Source organism: Acipenser ruthenus, chromosome 7 (assembly GCF_902713425.1).
Source record: "Acipenser ruthenus chromosome 7, fAciRut3.2 maternal haplotype, whole genome shotgun sequence".
Taxonomy (NCBI): Eukaryota; Metazoa; Chordata; class Actinopteri; order Acipenseriformes; family Acipenseridae; genus Acipenser; species Acipenser ruthenus.
The window spans coordinates 6,568,187-6,585,165 of record NC_081195.1 but is presented as its reverse complement, the minus strand read 5'-3'; the positions used below and the strand labels follow the sequence as shown (position 1 = coordinate 6,585,165).

The 16,979-nt window shown below is 37.8% G+C and overlaps 1 long non-coding RNA gene across 1 annotated transcript; it reads right to left on the bottom strand.

Annotated features, from left to right (window-relative positions):
• Positions 1 to 7,719: 7,719 nt before the first annotated feature.
• LOC131737621 (uncharacterized) lies at positions 7,720 to 16,298 on the bottom strand. Its single transcript, XR_009329268.1, has 3 exons — positions 16,112 to 16,298; positions 10,339 to 10,474; positions 7,720 to 8,117 (listed from the first exon to the last, which is right to left on the bottom strand). It is a non-coding gene; the product is annotated as an uncharacterized LOC131737621 (long non-coding RNA).
• Between the last annotated feature and the right edge of the window lie 681 nt (positions 16,299 to 16,979).

Here is a 16,979-nt window from a genome sequence, read left to right as displayed (position 1 = left end):
GTGACATCAGTGAGGGATATGAAGCAGTTACGGTGTGAATAGTTAGTTCATCAAACCTATTTGTAAATGTATTAATAAGATATAACAATAGAAACCCAGATCTCATGTGCAATTAGGAGTTTATCAATGAGCCTGAGATTTAGTGGCTGGCAACAGCAAGTGGCCGCTTGGTACAAGCAAAATTGATTAAACTGGCAGTCATTTATCTAAAAACAACACCCTTTGTAGCAGAATGATGAATCTTATACAACAATCTAAATATTTTCAATATCCCTTCTGTAAGAGCACTGGTAGTGTAAATCTTTGCATGTTGTACCTTGTAATCAACAATAAAAAAAGCATTTCCCTTTGTGTCACATTTGATAATTTTGTGAAATTTTGCAGTCCATGATGCAAGCTGATCTGTTTATAAAATTATTTATAAAGTCATTTCTGTAACAAAAATTTCCCAAGCAAGTGAGAAATTAATTCTTGCCTTATCGCCGCATTTCCTGTTGCAACATGTCTAATTTAGCAATGGCCTTTCTGCTCACATAGGGACCATATGTTTAATGCAGAAGGAGGCAAACTATCTAGGAGGCAGTGTGGTCCAGTGGTTAAAGTCCAGGGCTTGTAACCAGAAGGTCACTGGTTCAAATCCCACCTCTGCTACACACTGTGTGACCCTGAGCAAGTCACTTTATCTCCTTGTGCTCCATCCTGCTGATGAGATGTTAAATCAGTGTCCTATTGTGTGTATATAATGCACAGTTCACAGCCTACCCCTGTAAAGCACTTTGTGATGGTGGTCCACTATGAAAGGTGCTATATTAATATATTATATTATTATCTGTAGTGAGGAATTGTAATGAAGATGTGCCCTGTCAGGCTCTTGAGACCTGCTTCAGAAAGGAAATGCAACTCTATTCTAGGGTGTAAACCGAGTAAACTCACAGGCAAAAGAAAAAGCTTTCTCTCAGGACACAAAAGATTCTGGAGTAAATGTGATTAAATTCTTACTGAGCGAGAAAGTCTTTAAAAAAAAATAAAAAACTACAAAAAGAACAGCAAGGCCTTGATCTGTTTTGCCAGCCTTGATTTATTTATTTTTTTTTTTTTAAGAAAGGACCATTTTTCTTATGGACGTGCTTAACAGTATGTTTGCAAAATTCTTTGCTTTTGTGTGTGTGTGTGTGTGTGTGTGTGTGTGCGTGTGTGTGTATGTGTGTGAGTGCGCATTATCAAATAAATATGAGGAGAAATATGAGGATTCAGAAATGGTGCATCTTACTGTAAACAAAAAAATAATAAACAGCAATGTTTGGCAATATAGGTTTAAATGTTTTTTCCTTGTACGGTTTAATATAGACATAGATGTGCCTGAGTTGCAAAAGCCTGAGCAGTTGATAACTATGATACAGAAAGCATGGGTTTTCCTATTGAAACTGATGGAGCTATACAGAGAATCTCATTAATCCTGGTGAAACGGTATTGGATTTGTTATTTAAGCCCCCAGTCTTTTTTCTTCTGGGGCGAGATCAAATCACTCGGTATCACTCAACTCCCACCATGGGATATGAATGACCTCCATCAGTGCATTGAAAATGAGTGCTTATCAGTCACTCTGCAATACTCTGGGAGACCCTGAGTGCATGGTGGGAATGAGGGATTGATAAAGGACATTATGAGCAATTGCAAATAATATTTAAACCATAGATTATCGGTTCTGTTCTGCAGTGCTCTGTGGCATGTATGGTTTACTACTTCCTTAGAAACAGAAACACGTTATAATGCGGTATAATAAGGAATTTGCTTAAAGGGACAGAATGCATTTAACATGTAATATTAATTAAAGCACATACTGTATATACAGGTAGTGGACAAAAAATGGAAACATCTGGGTAAATGAGGGACACCAAGTGTATTGAAAGCAAAGGCTTCCACACAGGTGTGGCTCATGCGTTAATTAAGCAAATAACATCACAGCATGCTTAGGGTCATGTATAAAAATGCTGGAAAGGCCTGGTTGCCTATAGTTATGGCTTGGCAGGAGCTTCAGTGACCAAGACAGCTCAACTTGCTGATGTTTCACAAGCAACGGTGTCTAAGGTGATGTCGGCATGGAACTCCGAGGGAAAGACAGCATCAGCAAAGGGCAACAGTGGGCGGAAGCGCATACTCCAGGATCGTGATATCCGTGCATTAATTCGAAGTGCAAGGCAAAACAGGCGAGCAACTGCAGATCAATTGACTGCAAATTTCAACCTGGGGTGCGAGCAGCCAGTTTCATCAAAAACGGTCCGCCGATAACTCCACAGAGCGGGATACCATAGTGGCCCAACGCCCTATTAAGTGACTTTACATTGGTGTTTCCATTTTTTTGTCCACTACCTGTATGTCAGTAATTATTGTCTTCAGTCATTTGATGCACCGATTCAACAATATTTGTTTTTTAAAAAATTAAGAAATGCAACTGGTTAGAAGAAAGACTGATTGTACGAAGGAGGATTCAGTTAGAACGTTCCTGCTATAAAAAGGAAAGGAAGAAACATGTCATGCTTCTTCCTTTATCAGGGATTACGATGAAGACAGACAAAACATATGTCTTAGAGACAAATGTATAATTACAAACATTAACATTTACATTACGGTGCGGCAAACATTTCTTTCCTTTGGCTCAATTCTGCTACATATTTAAGACAATTTAAATTAAGAAATTATAGGACAGAGTCGTGGTATTTAGCACACTTGTAGGATTAGACTATGTGAAGCTTTTCAGTTGTGGTTGTTTTTATGTTTCTAGAAAACTACTTAATCCGCTGCAAGCATTAAGTATTAAGACAATCTCTTTTTTTTCCGTAAGACTGACGAGGTAGTCCTTTTCGAGCTGCTCGTTATAAAAGTGAAAAATGTGAACTTTTCCACTACAGATGGATGTGGGATTATCACTGTATAATTTTACAAGCATCATGCTAAATAACTCTCTCGACGTTTTCAATGTTGCTTATGAAGTTCATAAAATACATACAAAAACAGACGTCTGCTTTAAACAGATTCGTCCTGGGGGTGTCGTTGAGCACGTCTGATACAGTTGGAGCAGAGAATGTGTTCATTGTGTCCGCAGGAAGTGATATCATTTTTATAATATAGTAACCTGAGAAATCAGGCTCCTGGTTGCCCTTTTCTGCTAATCCTGCCTGTTTGCCTTTTCCATTTTTTTTTTTTCAACAACTAATTGCTTTTCAAAACCCATTGGGGTACATAAAAAAAGGTTATCATATTTCAGCATTACAGACCAGGTTTTGTGTCACAGTCATTTACTATACCAACATAATAAAATATACAGTACCAGTACAATGCACAGAATGCCATTATGTTGGAGAGACTTCTGTGTCTCTTTTGTGTTTCCTGTGGTCTGGTGCAAGTTGACCATGGCTCTCACTGTTCATGACGTCAGAAGTGATTGGTAATTCACAGGGGAAACTATTGGCTGTGAATATTAGTATGCATATTAACAACAACAACAACAAAAAAACCACTAAGTGCAGCTGTATAAACCGGAACAGTGTACAGGGAGTTACACAAAATGCATTTTCAATAAGAATAGTTGAACTGTGCATCCAGCACATACACAATTACTGCTGTATAAAACAATGTCAATTTCCACTCAAAAGAAAACTGTGAATTGAACAGAAACGAGTGCACTGAAAGCCTTTCTTGAACGTGGACTGCTGTTCTTGATCTGATACAGTAAGCCCTATTAAAATGAAAGCCTTAAAAAAATGTTTTTTTCTTCTTTTTTTTTTAGCATGCAAAGACTGAAGAAGTTTTACTTATATAAAGTATATGGGTGCTCAAAATAAACCTATTTAACTAAAATAAACCTAGATTTACCTGTAGAAATGTTCACATATCCAGCCCTATTCTACCCTTCCCCGATATTATGCCATATGTCCTGACTATGTCATGATCCTGTGAAAACAATCGGTAGTCAACCTCTGTGCCAAGACATTGTGCCTTATTCATTTTGCTCGGCCAAGAAAAATGGTGTACTTTAACTGTGAAAACGGCAAGCATTTCCAAAGTGAAGGTTATGGATGTATTTAATTCCAAAGTCTTATGCAACAAGTTTGCAATAACCAAGCGCATCTGCAAGAGCATGCTTCTGTAATTGATGGTTAGTTTGGTAATGTTGTAGTTTGGAACAAAAGAACTGAAGCATTTATTTTTTAACAAAGATTAAGCTCTGACTTTTTGATTTATTATTGGACTGGCAGCAGGAGCTATAATTCAGTCTTCGGAGCAAATTGCTGTTGCCTCAAGTTGATCGGTGATCTTCACAACACTGGAAAAAACACATACAGAAAAGTCAATAAGGATATTTGTAAAACAAATTGCATACTGTGACAGTCTGGCTTGCAGTGGTGAGGTGGATGACGTCATGGACCAGGAAGTAACTGACACCAAAACAGTGGATGGGCGGGTGAAGCTGAATGCTATTGCACTCAGCGTATTTATTAATAAACAAAACAAAAATAAAATATTTAAACAAACAACAAACGAATAAACAAACAAACAAGTAAGTGTCGTGCTGGCTAATCCAGCACGTTTTAGCAATTGTTAATTACGTCTTATTCTCCTCGCGCTCTCGCGCTCTCCTCTCTCCGCTCTCCCGTACTCTCCTCTACACTCAACCACGAGTGCAGAGAGCTGCAGGTTTATATACTCTGGCCGAGGGATTAACTAGTAGTAGTTAATTATCTTATTATCCCTCGGCCAGAGTCTGCACGCGTTTGGTAAGGATGCATGACTGTCAGCTAGTTAAATAAGTAGCTGATCAGCCATGCATCCTCACAGGGTTTTTAAATATAATAAAAGACGCAGCGCTTTTATCCGTGCCGCAAACAAAAATACAAATAATAATAAATAAGGGCGGGACACTCCGCCACACATACTTAAGTCTGTTCTGTACATGACAAGGAAAATTTCATTTAAAAAAATGGACTTCTCCTATCATGTGATGTGGTTCACTGTTTTCATCTAAAAAGCTAGAGCTGGCTTTTAATTTGATACTATTAAATTTAGGAGAAAACAATGTATTTTATTTAGACTGTACACAGACAATGGAATGAACTCCCACCTCATGTTAAACTGTGTACTTTATAAACATTACCTCAGCACTAAAGAAGGCTTAGAAAACATTTAGTGAATCATAGCACCCCAACCACATCAGAGTCCAGTCATGAAGCTGAGCATTGCACAATTTACCTCCTGCAATCACAGAGCATTGTAACTGGAAACAGCTGTTTATCAAGAAAACACAATAAAGCCACATCGCCAAGTCATTTTACTTCTTTCCTTTGCAATTTGTCTTTGGTGTGTTAAGCTTCAAGCTTGTTATTTTTCCTTCAAATACAATTAGCTTAACTGTTTGTGTTAATCTACAGCATGACAAGTTGGTAATCATGAAAGGGAGGGGTGGGGTTTGAGAAAACTGATATGTATTGTGCTTTGCTGCAAACATATAGGTTCTTGGTTCCTTCTAGCTGCATCCTCTCCATTTCTTATTGCATAGAAATAATTCAACTTACAAATCTTGCATTTATTTAGCAATAGCAAAATAAAGCATTATGGCTTGTCATTATGGCGCCACCATTAGGAGTGTATAAGCTTTATTAATACTGCCTTTGGTAATATATAAACTACTACATATACTACCTGCATTACAAAAGTTAATGTCAAGTTGTACTGTTTACAGGTATGACATTATCACAGCTTTAAGAATGATGCTACACACAGGAGTAGGCATAGCATTGAAAAATGTATGTTACCTGTAAAAAGTATTTTGAACTTCCTTCATTTATTTCTCATTGCCGGAGAAGGAGCTAAATGAGTAACGTACCTGCAGTGTTTTAACACAAACAGATATTTTACACATGGTCTCGTCCCATAATCCCTCTATCTATTCTCAGATAATCACCTAACTGTTCTTTATTGATTAAAATGTGAGGACTCTTATAAAAGGTTACCAGAGTATTTCTGCAGTTTTATTATGCTTTTCCCCTGGTTATACTACGTGTTTACGATGGTTTGCCATGTTTTTTAATATGCTTTACCATAACTTTTTTTTTATCATTTACAGTGCTTTACCTTGCTTTCGATGTGCTTAATTACACTTTGATATGCTTTTACTATGGTAGACTTTTATAAGGGGACTGAAAACTGAGTAGACCCTAAAATGGGAAAGGCTTAATCCCCAGTCTTCCTCTTACCTTCTAGATAATTAAAACAGTGCTGTGCAGTCCATCATGTTTCAGAGCCTTTCCTTTGGAATGTAAGGATATTCCAAAGTGTGTCTCTTCTCGGAATTTTAAAAAAGTTGACTTAAAGCCTATTTGTATTTGGCCTCCCCTTGGTTTTGTTTTTTCTCATTAGATTCTGTGCTTCACCTTGGGATGCACGACCATGAAAAGGTTTTATAAGCTAAAGCTGTAAATCTCTATCTATTTACCTTGAAACATTTAGTCAGCAAAGTTTTGAAGGACATCGAGTAAGACAGCAGCAGTATTACAATCACATGCATTCAAGGCATCTGTGCTAAAACATAAAACAAATACAAAGCAGTTGATTAGTAGAATTTAATACTGTTACCTTTCCAGACAAAGAAAATTGGATTGGTATTAAAAATGACTGTATTTAATCTAATTTTATATCGTGCAAAAGTTGGTGAGTGGAGTTTATAATCAAGTTATTGGTAGTGTGTTTTAGCATGTGTTCATGTGAAAATTTCACTTTCAAAAGCAGAGCTATGTCATTTATGTAACTCATTATGTCATGCTGTATCTGCTGCCTCCACAAATAAATTAACATTTAAGTGGGACGGGCTTGGTTCTGAAACCTGTACGTTTACATATATAACCTCACATCAAGAGTGTAATAACCTCACGTCAAGAGTGTAATAACCACACATCCGATGTGTAATAACATTGCATCATGAATGTAATAACCACACATCAGGAATGTAATAACCACATCTCAGGAGTGTAACAACCACATATCAGAAGTGTAATAACTACACATCAGGAATGTAATAACAATGCATCAGGTGTGTAATAACCACACATCAGGTGTGTAATAACTTCACATCATCCTTTTTGTAAGAAGGCTCAGCTGCAGTAGGTGAAAGACACTCTGCCATTTATATACTTTTTATACAGTATATTCATTAGCATAAATACTTTTGCAGTATTGTTATCATAGTTGCTTTTATTTTTTTAACTGAACCGCTAAAATGATACATTTTCAAAATAATATTTTTCCTCCTTTAAAATTAGTTCTTTGACAAAAAGTTTTGCCAAATAATCCCTCTTTATGTATTTTTTAACACCTTGTGTTTTATAGTGGGTCATGCCAAGAGTTCTCAGAGGGCTTCTTTGTTATTCAGTGTTTTTGTTTCAAGCATATTTTACTGAGACAAGTAAAGCAACTTCATAAACTGCACATGACACCAGTTCACAGCAATCTAGACTATATGATCAAAGGTTGGCAGGCATTTGAGGCAGCGCTAGTCAATGTGCTCCCTTTGCAATTGTTGTAGAGTGTAAGAAAGTTTGAATATTTATTCACTAAATTCCACTCCAAAGTCTTCTGCTGTATCTGAAGAAGGTGAAGCTACTGCTCCAAAAGCTTTCGACAGATTGAGGCCACCTTCCACTGTCACACAGTGACAGACATATGGAAATGATCGCTACTTCGTGCATTTGAGAAATTACACAAAGAGCTTTGTTTGAGAGTGTGGCAAAGTGGCTTGCAGTGTGCAGGTGCAGGAGTGATGCGGTGATCATTGAAAAGATAATCCAGGTACAATTGTGTTTATTTTAATAATCCTGGTCTTGTGACCCGAAATAATAATCCCAGGCAATACACAGCAATGTATACTGCACTGTTGTAAAGCATGGATTGCAGTCCCAAATAATAACATAGTTACTTTATCACCCACAAATACACACAAGATCACAAGTCCCTAGTGGTGCTTTCAGTGCAAGTGGTGAAATACAATTCAATACATGAACAAAGGTGCAGTGTTGTCCAGGTTTGTGCTGGCCTTAAGTGACAGCTCCTGGATCATGTTTAGCCATCTAATAAATTAAAAACAAGCACAGTATTAGACACGACAAAAACAAACACTCACGATATATTTTACACTCCTTTCCGGTTAGTCCGTAACCATAACAAAAGGAACAGCTCACCTCGCTACGTCCCCTTTCTAGATGGCCGACTTCCACGTAACCCTGGGAATGAATTGTCTGGCCATCCAGTCCAGGGCACTCTGTTCCCTTTACACTGCGTCATCACAGGTCGGGAGGGAGATCTATCACCTAGAATCATTCTGTCTCTGTCACAGAGAGGTTAGGAATTACTTTTATTTGTCAAAAATTCTATTTCTGTTCTACCTTTCTATTCTGTTATAGTTCTGCTCATCATGCCAGTCCAGCTAAAATTTCAGCAAATATTGATAATAATGCACAGGTACTGGTTGTGAAAAAAGCAGGGAAAAGTCAGAACACAGGGTAAGAAAGAATACAGAAAATACATCATCTCCTCAAAACCAGCAGAGCCACTTCTCCAAAACGAGAAGCCATGAAAACATAGTGTGTTGAGAATGCATTGCCGTTTGGAGTCACTGAAAAATACTTTTTGTCAAAACTTTGTCAAAAAGTTTATTGGTATGTGGCAATCAATCAGTGGGGTATATTTTAATGATCTAAACAGTGGCGATCTTAAAACCTCTGCTCTTTCTCTGTATGAATACTTTTAGTGCTTTCCTCAAGGGCTGATATATTGACCCAAACATGCAGTGAGATGAGGTCCATGATATGCCACTGTTTGGATCATTAAAATAGACCCCAGGAAGCTTTAAGGTGCTGGTATTCATCTGTGTTTTTTTTTTTGTTGTTGTTTTTTTAAGTTTCTCTTTGTTTTCCCAATTTCATATGTGCTTGTTTTAACAACAGTGATATGTTATTATTATTATTATTTATTTATTTATTTATTTATTTATTTATTTATTTATTTATTAGCAGAAACCCTTATCCAGGGTGACTTACAGTCGTAAACAAAAATAGATTTCAAGAATCAGAATATATATTTAATAGGGGTCCAGATGTAGATTATGAGGTAGATATTGTTACTACAGTATAATGTATAAAAAGCCTGCCAGTGCACTAATGAGAAAACAAAGAAAAGATTAATAAAATACTGCGGTGAAGTAACTTGGATTCAAAGCTGCAGCTGATGGGCAAGTGTAACAGGCTGGGCCCTGTTTAGGGTAATGCGGACCCCTGCTGTAAGATATCCAATCAGGTTGCTTCCTCTATTCTTGCCATCTTATAAATGACAGCCATTACATTGGTTTGCCTGCAGGACTGTGACATTTGCCATCTACACACGCATTCATATGTAAACATATTGGTAGCGAGCCACCGAAATCTAATTACTCCATATATTTTCCCAGGGAGAGAAACATTGTTGCTTAAGCCCACTTAAATCAGAAATCTGGAAACCACACATACAGTCGCTCTACTATACCATGAACTAGAAATAAGCCAGGATGCTTCTCGGCTGGAGTGCTAAATATTATACCATACTCTAATATTGAAGATCTGTTGGCAAGTGAAGTGTACTTGCTAGGTTGAAACACATTTAAAAAGTCCACACTGGGGATGTGTGCCAAACGATGCAACAGTTTAGAGGTCAGTAAATGTTTTGCACACGTTAGCTTTTTCAAATACGTTTCCCTGAAAGTCAGGCAAAGTCCTGTCCTTCATCAATAGCTATTTAACACTCAATAGTGCTGAATTATGAAATACAAAAACAATTTCTGCCCTTTTAATGCTGTTGGTGTGACCTGCTCTATAGACACTTAGCACTCAACAGTAGGATGTATTCAGCTAAAGCATTTAAAAAATGTACGGTAGTTTAATATGAATGCAAGATAATTATTCAGAGTGATTGGAAACGCCATAAGGTAAAAAAAAAACACATTAAAATGAGATAGCTATTTACTCATTTACCTCAGACTGTGTCAATCATTTCCCAATGTGAATGTGATTACCGTTGTAAATGATAGTGCCACAGTGAAGATCAATGGTTACCCCGGAATATAATTATGGTTCCTAGCTAAGACAAGCCTTGAAATTACCATTGATTTTATGCCCTGCTCTCATGCAAAATCATTAGTAATTAGCCACCAGGTGACAAACAATTACTGATTCAGAGATGTTGTGTGTGAAATGGAAATTCACACACAATGTCTCTGAATGGAAACCTTCCAAAGCATGCAAAATGTATTTCACTTACCTTATGCACGGAATGTCTCTCCAGTGAATGTATTATTTCTTTGATATGTATGGGTTCCTGTTGACACATCGTGATAGTTTTTTCTTTATGCTGCAGTATGTTCTTGTGCAGCATTTATGTGTATGTAGATTCCACGCTAAAAAGGAAACAAATCTGCTAGTAAAACGAGGTTAGGAGTAATCATAGCCATGGGGAATTTCTCAAGAGTAGCCCAGTAAAAAATCCAGTTATATCATTACAGTTGTTTTGTGTTAAAGGGGATGGACAGGGAGACTCAAACACCCTGTAACACGTCCCACCTCCCCTCAGGCACATCACAGATCATCTGAGCCCATTAGACCCCAGGTCCTTTACACCATCAGATGCCTGCTAACACTGGAATCGACTTTAAAATGCAGTTTCAAGCACCCTTATGCAATTGCAAAAAGTATTATTATTATTATTTTTTTTTTTACATACAGTTACCCATTTATACAGTTTTTACTGGAGCAATCTAGGTACCTTGCTCAAGGGTACAGCAGCAGTGTCCCACACCTGGGATTGAACCCACGACCCACCGGTCAAGTGTCCAGAGTACTAACCACTACTCCACACTGCTGCCCATGCAAAATACTACACTTTTTTTTTTAAATGTATTTAACCAAGAGATTTACACATTGAAACCAAGGCCTCATTTACACGGGGGTCCTGGAAAACGATACAAAAACATGTGGTTCCAACTTAACCAGGAGCATACAAAGATCATAGAATAAATAAGATATCTATTTGTTAATGTGGACAAGGAGAAGCATTGGCAGGAGGTTCTAAGCAATTCCCAGATACAAATAAATTATACTATAATGAATTCAGCCCAGTGAGCTGGTCACTGTAGTTACTGTCGGCCTTCTCAATCCATTTTCACATGAAGTAGTGCCCAAATCATTTGGCTCCATAGCTGAATTAAAACCCTTTATGTTACGTCATGTTCCCATAAGAAATTAAAACCTCTTTCCTCGAGGGATGAAAAGCTGCAAGAAACCATTGGAATGACTAACTGCATTCTTAAAGAGTAATTACATCAGAAATAAAGTCATACTTTTCTATATAGTTTAACCTAAATCCATCCAACCTTTCCTCGCATTAGTTATTCTTTCCAATGGCGCGACTTCTGACAGTAGATCTTTGTGTGCAGTTATTCATGCAAAAGCAGTGCTATTCTTCGTCACCTCGGAGGCCCTTGAATAAATTTCTGTGGTTAAAAAGATCTTTTTTACACTCATTTCTCCCTGGCAGAAAACAGACTCATATATTGTTATTGTATTTAGCTGCTGAGCAGACAGATAGCAAGGTGGAATCTCAAAGCTGTGACCCAACAACAAAACCAATACAAAGTGCTTCTAGCCATGGAAGAGAGGGGGGTTTTCTCCCCCTGGAGTGTTACAAATCTCTTTGTTTTTCCAGACTGTATTCATGCCAAATGCCATAGTTATTTTGTACATCACTTCTACGGATTAGGCTGTATTATATTCAGCATAGTTCTGTTTCTTTTGTCTATGTATGTGCCTGCTGCATTTGGCGAGAGCTGGGCATCAGAGTGTACTTTATGTAACCTCTCTTATCTTGCCAAAGAACACATCACAAACAAGCTACAAATGAATGTCAACATACAAACAAAAACAAAAAAACCTACATGACAACCTGATTAACCGGTAACATAAATCACACAGTAATATTAAAAATGACATCAGCAATAATAATGTTGCTTCATATCATACGATGTTAAGCATCTTTTATTTTGAACAGTAAGCAAAGTGTTGTGGTGTGTAACCACACAGTTCCAGTGAGGGTTTGACTATTCAAGAGGTAGTTTCTATATTATTGTATTGTCCTATGTGGGCCTGGCCTTGGGTTTGCCTCGTAGCAGAGGAATGAAAGAAGCTTCGGCCTTATATAATGTGAAGTGAAGTGGGCTGGCCGAGCAGTGGCCCTGTGTGTTTGTGTTTCTTTGTGTGTCCTCTCAGACTGCATCAATAGCAGGCGGAAACCAATTTTCCAAGGTTTGCTAGTGCCGGAGACAAGTGCAAACACTTTTTTTTTTTTTTTATAGCTGCCTGACTATCAAAAACTGCATGTTTTTCCCTTACTTTAAACTGGTGGTGACCGGTCTAGCATTTGAACACATGTAGTTTCGTTTCTTCCTTTTTGAGGGTTTATTTTTGCTCACAAAATACAATTTTTTTTTAAACGTTTAGAGGAATTCCTCTTTCTGAGTAGTGAAACATAATGAAACATATTAATTGTGTAATAACAGGTGGGGATATACTGACACAATAGGAAGGCAATATATTTCAGTCACAACAACTCCTGAGGTTGAAAATGAGGTGGAGGTTGGAGAGGAGGAGGTAATAGAACTATATAGAATGCAAAGAGATTTTAAATGTGCCTGGCTTAATTACTAATGGTAGCTGACACTGAGTGAAGGTTGACATCAATGTGAGAGTCACCTCATTAAGTCTGCTTGACTTTTGGTGATGGCTGAATATCATTTTCTATCAATCAAATGATCATGTTTGCAGGTGAGTTTCCTGTTTGAAACTTTGCATAGTTTTACATTCTTGAGATTTTCAAATTCACTACTTTAGACCTGTCTTACTGGCTCGATTTTCCAGTAATGAAGTAGGGGACTTCATGCTTAGGTTGGTAACAGAAAACTTTCTGATTTGTTATAAGCAAGTTGAGCAAGGCAGGTGTTACACATATTTGACATCCGTCTTGTCTTTGGTATCTCCACCCAGCCACACTCAGTCAGCCCATGTTTCAGCTGTACACTCAGGCAACAGATTGCGCTGTCTTAAAAGGACACAGATTGACTGGGTAAACTTCATCGGGCACTCTAGAGGAACGTGGAGGCAGAGATAGCATCTCAGAAGCACAAGGCTGTGTTCAGGCTGTCCCCTGCTGTGGCTCTGATTGGAGATCGCTGCTTTAACCTGTCTGCTCCTGTTAATTGGCTAACTCATTTGTCAAGCAGTCGAAGGTCATCAGTTTGACTCTGCTGTCAGGGATGGAAGTTAATCTTATCCCAGAGACACCGGCAGACAGAGCCGGATTAACGCATAGGCAAACTAGGCAAAGTCATGGGGGAGGAGGGCCCAAAACGAATTTATTATTATTTTTTTTTACAGAATTGCGCGCAAACTTCACTCAATCACATTTCAACGAGGCAGTGTATCTCACTTGTGTTCACACAAAATGAAACTGGCTGACCCGGAATTTACTGTCTTGCTCACTTTCACACGGCGACACAAGTAAACTCCAGGTCAGTAAGTTGGATTTTGCTTGAATACAGCAAACGATGTCTCTTTCATGGGCAGCAAAGCATAAACACAAGAATCGGGAAGAAGAAGAATGCAAATCTGTGCTGGAGAAAGAATTTTCTTTAACGAAGAGTGTCAAAAAACACTTCGGATCAACAATAAAGCAAGGAAAGCTCACTGCCTTTGCTGTATTGGCAATTGAGAAAGAAGTAAGCCACGTTAAACTGCATTTGGCTTAAGGTTGCCAACTGTCCATTAAGGCCAGTCAGTAAAAAAATGTCACATTTTAACACTAAAACGTAAATAAATAAAAAATGGCTGTTATTTTGAATCAAAATAAATATGGTATATTTTGTATTGCTTGTGGCTTTCCCAATCAGCTCGAATGACATACACCTACACCTTATGTGATGGCAGTGAAAAGTATCAAAAGAAGCATACCAGTTAACAATACTGTGCTGAAATTAGTAAGTAACCAAGTAAGTAAACAAAGTATAGCGAGCTCAGGAGACATCGTCCAACTTGCAGTGCTTTTTTGTTATTGGAAATATGCTGGTAGCCTAGATGGAATTTATGCAATAACAAGTGACTGACCGACTTGACGGATCTTAAACGTGATCTGGCAGCTGATGAAAGCTGTCATAAAACCGCGCTCTTGTATACACCTAGTGGAGAGCCACGTTTCCTACACTTGCCAAGGCTGCCATTAATATGTTGACTTTGCCACACAGTACTGCAGAATTAGAACAAGTTTTTTTCTCAGATGACCCTTGTAAAAACAGACAGTAAAACAAACAGTAAAAACATCAATCAGCTTCATCACACTCATGCACCTGGCACACCTTGGATGCATGATCTTAACACAGCCAGAAACACATTAATCCTGAGCTCATGAGCAGAAACTGTCACCATAATCTGTCACATCATTTAAAGTGGAATATATATATATATATATATATATATATATATATATATATATATATATATATATATATATATATATATATATCTTTTCAGAGGCAATTGCAGTTATAAAGTGTAATATAGTAATAATTTACCGTGCGGCAGAGGCCTGGCCATTCTAGCTTCGATGTGTGGTGCCAGGAGCGAAATTACTCAGTGAAATAGATTGAAAAGTATTGATAGACAGTGCACTGCCTTTCCCTATTTACTGCCACATTAATCTCACCTTGAAACTATTAAATACTCTTCTCTTGCACATTTATTTTAGAGCCCATCAGCGGAATTGCAATCCAGAAAAAGAAAAGGACACAACACAGGCGCTCCTGCAGTGGTATTAACCCTTCCCCCTTAAGTGAACACAGGTTTGTGTTTTAACATGAGGCAGGTGGAGGTGAAAGGTCAAGATATCACATGAAGTCCAGGGAGTTAAAAAAAAAACAAGCATTGGAAACACTCATAGACCTGCAAGTAGCCAGTTAGATTGGGCAACAAGCAAAGCACAATTTTAAAGCAACAGAACCATTAGAATGATTGCAAAATTCAGAAAATTGAGAGGGGCGGGAAAAGGGGCTCAATGAAAGAGTCATATGTACTCCAGTGCATGCGTTGTTTAAATAATATTTTTATGAATATAAATCAAGTTTGTGAATAGGGCTCAGTATTATGAATAAGCACCAGCTGTCTGTTCCGTATGGGTTGGGCATATATCACAGTTACTTGCTAGGTCTCGCTCCTTGCTTTTTTCTGCTAACCTCTTTCTGTAGAGGTGTAAACTCGTTTGGGGTGAAAAAGGGACTGACTCACAAACTTGTAATCGATTCACTTTGGGGCCGCTTTTTATCTCCTAGTAAAAGCATGCTCCTCATCTGGGAAACACGTCTCTGTACAAAATGTCCCACTTGGGTCCCTTTTGTGGCCACAATTAAATTGCTTTCAATGGGGTGATTAGTAGGTTAGACGGTGTAAAATGCTGCTAGAAAAAACAAAGAAATCGTTGGGATTTTATAGCTTATATGGTCAAACTAAGATTTAAGAAGGCACAGTTTGTTTTTGTAATCATTATCACCCTTTCCTTGACGTCTTTCCATTGCTGGTTCATGAATTACTAACAAATGTCTAAATAAGTTACAGATTCTTTCAAAACAGCTTACAATGGAATGTGCACTTTGATAAAGGATAAAGATGTCTGCCAAATAAATGCATAATAAAACAATAATAATAAGCTTAGCACATATTACAATGGTTTAATGCACCCTTATAAAAGTCTACCACAGTATTTTACCATGCTTTTCCTATGGTTATACAATGCATTTGCCATCGTTTTCAATGCTTTACCATGTTTTTTATATGCTTTACCATACCTTACTATACTTTACATTGCTTACATATGCTTTATCATGCCCTCATTATCACACTGTGCTATACTTTTATTATGGGAAACGTTTATAAGGGGTTGTGCATTAAAAAAAAAGGGGGCATACCTGCACATTTAAGAAAAGCTCTTGTTTGCTCACCATTAGAAGAAGATAGCGTAGGCAGATCTTGGAATTTCGAAAGGTGTTTTCTTGTTTACCATGGAAACCCCAATTGTACCAGTGCCATGGATTTTTGTATGCCTGCAAAGTTTGGCCTGTCAGAGAATGTGAGCAGTTTGTTCCAGGCAGCATCTGAGGAATCTGTGCACACTTCAGCCTTGCACCATCTGAGCAGCCTGCTTATCTGAGATTCTGCTAATGTGTGAAGACACACATGGGTGAATAAACACATTAAGTGATTATAACACGGGCTAGCATAGTTATGTCAGAGGGGGGGGGGCGGGGGGGGGGGGAGATAATATGCAATGTTATTGTTAAACATGCCGATAATGAAAAACTTCAATGTCAAACTGTTTGTGTGGTTGCCATGGACACCAGTGCTGTAGTTAAGATGCCAAATGTATAACTAATTTGTGGAATAAGTCTCTTGTTTGACCTGGATAGATCTTTATTTATTTATTTTTTAACAATTAAACGTTTCAAAACAATGTATTTTTTGTGACCAGGAGGAATTTCATAAGCATTTAGGCAAACTTTCGGGTGTTTAGTCTTTTTCAAAGGCCCCCTAAAGTGTGAAGGGTGTGGCACTGTGATTTTTCTAGATATTTTCTCTTTACTAACTCACTGTTGTCACAGTTGCAGAGGTCAAAAATGACGGAAGTGCACCCCTAGTGGTCATCTCTAAAAACACCTCACTTCAGTAATTCAGCTTTTTGGAGTCTTTTCAGAATCAGATGCGGTGATTAAAAAGAACATTATTTAGTAAGCCAAGTAAACAATGATCTACGCAGAAACAGCTAGAGAATACAATCTAAAGAGAATTCAGCCACACCAATAGGGTTACCAC